The 5,110-nt window shown below is 41.7% G+C and overlaps 1 pseudogene; it reads right to left on the minus strand.

The window, feature by feature from the left end:
- The window catches only part of LOC107121323, a 175,270-nt pseudogene that overhangs the window by 79,897 nt on the left and 90,263 nt on the right, over window positions 1-5,110 (minus strand).

Raw genomic sequence — 5,110 nt, forward strand, 5'->3', positions numbered from 1 at the left:
AACTGCACCCCTCTAGGCCACTGACTCCCTGTGCTGCATATGTGGCTCTAGTTCCACAGTGTTTAGCAAGAGTTCAGCTTCAGAAGGAATGCTTGTGTACTGCTGTCCATGGTGACTGTTTCCTCTGACATCTCTTGCCATATAAATATAAGGATCACATGGTCCAGTATAGAAGAATAGATGGCTGGTAAAATGTGGACATCTGCAGGCTGAAACCCATTGTTTACAGACTGCTTCCTGGGGTTTTATTTAGTTTGGATGTCCCTTGTTTGTGTTAGTTAGAGCTGAAAAACATCATTTGTCGTTTTTACAAATCTGTTCCCAATGCTGTGGGTGTGAAAATCTGAATGCAATATTACTATGTACTCAAATGACTTGCTGAAAAAAGAGCAGAGAAGGAAGCACTACATTGAATGGACAGTTGGAAAAAGAAACTTGTATTAAGAAACTACTAAGGAGGAGAATGACAATGCTAAAAAGAAATTATGAACTGAAAGAGAAGTGTGGTACTGTTCTCAAAGCGGATTCCCCATAAAGGTAAAGGTAAAGGTTCCCTTGCTCGAAAGCCAGTCGAATCCGACTCTAGGGTTGCGGTGCTCATCTCCGTTTCAAAGCCGAAGAGCCAGCGCTGTCCGAAGACGTTTCCGTGGTCATGTGGGCGGCATGACTAAACACCAAGGCGCACGGAACGCTGTTACCTTCCCACCAAAGTGGTACCTATTTATCTACTTGCAATTTCTTGCTTTCGAACTGCTAGGTTGGCAGGAGCTGGAACTAGAGACAGGAGCTCACCCCGTCTTGCGGCACCCGGGTCTTGAACTGCTGAACTACTGACCTTCCACAGCCTGCAGTTCAGCGTCTTAACCACTTGAGCCACCGCGAAGTGTATATAAGCTTTCATAAGATTATGCATATAAACACACAGCTTGAAAGAAAATTGTCATTGAGGAAGGAAAGATATTAACAAAAAAGACTTGTTGACCTAATGCTGGCTTTGGGATCCCAGCAGAAAGAATTACAAATGGGATCTTCCCACTCACCCTTCCCCCAGTTGTTAAAACTGTGCCTTAATTTTCACTTGATTGCACATATTATTGTCTCATTAACCACAGAAAGAGCAGAGAGAATTGCCTCACACATACATCCCCTAAACTCTTGAAGTGCAATTAATAACACTCAACTGGTGTTTGGGTCGGCTGGAAGATGGAGTGGGGTTCCTGCTCCAATTATAAACTGTAAACCCACTTTTTTGTAAATAGTAATCACACTTTGACAACCAATTAGCAGATTTTAGCCTTGCTGGGAAACAAGCCTGCATTACGGAATGGGAGCAAAGGGAAGAAATACCAAGATAAATATTCTAGCTCTAGAAGGAAGCAGTACTTGAAAAATCCAGGGACATGGCATCCAAGGGCTCCTAAATTTTTGTGGGTACTTTTGTAGGAGTAGAAATAAGTCTATAGTTTTTTAATCACTATATCTTCTTTTAAACAAAAAACAAAAAAACAAAACCTTCCTATCTTGTTCCTTGTAATCTTGTAGTCTACCCTTTAACATTTCATCCCTCCCCCAGAAAGTACATGAAATATCCACATGATGATTTAGGATTAATAGATTATCAAAAATGCCAGTTGGCTCTGTTGGATTAAAAAAAAAACTCTGTTAAAAATGCAGCTGTTTACTAATAAATAAAGCCTCAGCTGTAACCGAAATAAATTAGATGCATTTAATTGGTTGATTGCAAACCTCCCATCTTTATGACAATACTGCTCCTTGTTATTTTATGATGTCAGGGTAACATGGCAGATTGACAGAGTGTTTATGAATCACAGTTTACAGATGGCATCCCTGCTTTCTTCAGCAGTTATGAGCACAAGTCACAGGAGGACTCAATGGAGGGTTTTCGCCAAAGCAGACCCCCAGAGATTTAGCTGTTTCCATTTCTCCTGTGCCAATCTTCTTCTTGACAGGAGCACTATTTCAAAAAAACCTATGTTCAATAAATTACAGCCACCTGGCACAAATTTAGAAATATTTAACACTACTGTGTATCTCCATGTGATTTCTATTCATTTCCAAGAAGTCTTAACAATAATACTTGGAACAGGCTACCCTCATGTGTTTTTGTGGGCTTTCATTCTTGCCCAAACCAAAAGACTGTGAGGAGTTGATTTTGTTTCTGACACCCTTCCCACCCCCATCTAGTAAAGGTCCTGTGATCTTCTGAGGACACCTCAGAATTTTGAGTGTTGAACTTTGAGATTCACCTAGACTCAGCTTTGAAATTCAATCTCCCTTATATATAAAAGCTGAATGGTGGTGGCACTTCTCTAGAACATTCCACACGCTCCGGAATTGGTTGGCGCCCTGGTGTGTCACTCAGAGTCTGTCCCTATCCACTGGCTACATTGCTTGAGTCTCGCCTCCAACATTCTAAACAGTTTGCTGTTCCTCCCCCCCCCCCGTAGCCAGTCAGAACACAGAGGTTATTTGCATATGCAGCCTCATTGGTTTTTGCCTCAGAACACAGAGGTTGTTTGCATATGTGACTTGATTGGCTTTTGCCTCTAACATTCTAAACAGTTTGCTGTTCTGAGGCAAAATGTGTCCAATCTCCAGGTGAGGGCTGGAGATCCCTCAGAATTACAACTGCTTTCCAGATGGCAGAGATCAGTTCCCCTGGAGAAAATGGTGGGCTCTGTATCCTTTTATGCTGCTGAGATGGCCCCCATATGACAGCCAATGTGATGTAACAGTCAGGGCTTCAGAGCACGGGAGAGGATGCATGTGTGTGGAGGGTGGAAAGCTGAAGAGTGAGGGGGAAATAAAGGTAGGTTGATGATTGGCTGGGAAGGAGATAGGGTTGCCAACTCCAGGTGGGAAATTCCTGGAGATGTGAGGTTTTAGGAGGTGTGGGACCTCAGACAGGTACAAAGCCATAGACTCCACCCTCCAAACCAACCATTCCCTTCTGGGGAACTATCATTGCCAATCTCCAGGTGAGGGCTGGAGATCACTCAAAATTACAACTGTTCTTTAGGTAGCAGAGATCAGTTCCTCTGGAGAAAATGGTGGACTCGGTGTCATTATACCCTGCTGAGGTCGCCACAGCAAATTGACACTGAGTGTCCAAGGCCGGGGCACCCGCCCAGACCCTCTTTCTAGAGGTTGTTGTATTTATTTCCACAATGGGCCTTTTTCCTAGTAGGGATATAATCCTGGATCACTGTACAAGAAGATGTTTCAGAACTGAACTCTTCCTTTTGGTCACTAGTTATGAATACACACAAGGGACTGCAGTCATAAGAGTAAGTCAACAGATTTGTAAACTTGTGTCGTTAGTTATGCACATAATAGATAGGATTTTAATTAGCTTGTACAAAAGAATGCAGGAAAGAGAAGGCATTCTTTAGAAGTAGCTAAAGTACAAACTTCACCCTTGCATTAAAGATCAAGTCAAAAAGGGAGATGCACTGAAAGTCTTCTGTTCTCCATATAGCTCTGCAGCATCATACACCCCCTCCCAAGTTCCATGGATGCTCTTAAAATCTTGTGTCCTACCTTTGTTCTTAATGAAGATATAGAAGCTTTCTGATGGAGAGGTGTTCTGTCCATCTGTCATATAAAATCAGAAGCTGTCATGACTTTCTGGAACCAGGATGCTAGTGTGGAAATACCAGAGGTGGTTCATATCCACTTCATCTTGACTGAAATTCATTCCAGGATGTAGAATACTCCAAGCTGACGCAGTCTGAAAAAACATTGTGAAATGGATGGAAGGAAAACATGCACACAAAATACAGAGCACCATTTTAACTACTGTTCAATATGTCACTGAACATACTTCACTAGAGCCAAAGCTGACTATAAGCTTATTGCCCCAACACCTGGAAAATGAGAAGGTGAAGGAGCAGAAATTGGAGTTGCATAATGTACTATCCATAGACTAATACCCCAGGAGGGCTGTGTGCACTGCAGCAGAAATGATACAGTGTTAGCTTTTGATCATCAGTTATTCTGTGCCACCGGAAGGGTACTGAGGTTACACTTGTGTGAATACTTCCATTGTATCGCTTTAATGGGCCTCATGAAGTAGTAAACTATTTCACACTGGCTTTTTAAAAGATTTAGACTTGATACTAATTTGTATCCTGCCTCTCTTTCAGGGCAAAGTAAATAGGGATTTTCCCCATAGTTAATGTGCACACAAATCCTATGTAATAGTTTCGGATGATAGAATAGCTGCCCCAAATTCACCATGAATGGGAATTTGAACCTAGGCCTCCCTAGTCCTGTCTGATGATTTGTTTACTACACTACACTGGCTCATTGATTTGTTGACAATAAACAATATTTATGCATATTAGCTTTTCTTCAGCTGGAAATATTTACTGCTCTGATTTATTAAACTTTAGTTTTTTATTGATTATAGCATTTGGAGATATGTGCACAGGTCTTCCTAATCTATTAGCACTTCTTCCAAAACTGTGTTTTTCTATATGTCTTTTAGACAAGCCTTGGTATCTCATGTCTCTTAGATCTAGCTTTTTAACCAGTCATACAGAAAAAGTGTGGACATATGCCAAGAGATGCAGATGGATCCACTGTAGCACACCCTGATGTTCATAGCTGGCACCCAGGTGTCTCAGCTTGTTCTTGCTAGCTAGCCAGAAACTGGTTTTATGCCAAGAGGAGGTTCAAGACAATTAGGTGCCACCATGGCAAGTGTTTGAAGATTTTTAAATACTAAGGAAGCAGACAAAATACTGACACCAGCACCAGACTTTGATGTACAGAGTCACTATACAATTGGCTCATGCACCTGGCTGAAACCTCTATGCTGTATCACCACAACCATATCTGACTCTGGTATTGCTGTCACTGGCTTATTTACAGCATGAGCCAGGAATCCCAAACTGAGCCAAGAGCAATTAGTCTCTACATATTCCTGCCCAATTGTGTCTGAACAAAATGACTGTGATATAGAAACCTCCCTCCTCTGCAACAAGACTGGTCTGTTGTCCATTTTATGCATGTTAAGCAAAGGAGCAATTAATAGATTTAGTAATCATGTGGTTGATTAGAACACACAGGTGCCTTTCTATAAGCA

Source organism: Gekko japonicus, unplaced genomic scaffold (assembly GCF_001447785.1).
Source record: "Gekko japonicus isolate JY-2015 unplaced genomic scaffold, Gekko_japonicus_V1.1 scaffold1929, whole genome shotgun sequence".
NCBI lineage: Eukaryota > Metazoa > Chordata > Lepidosauria > Squamata > Gekkonidae > Gekko > Gekko japonicus.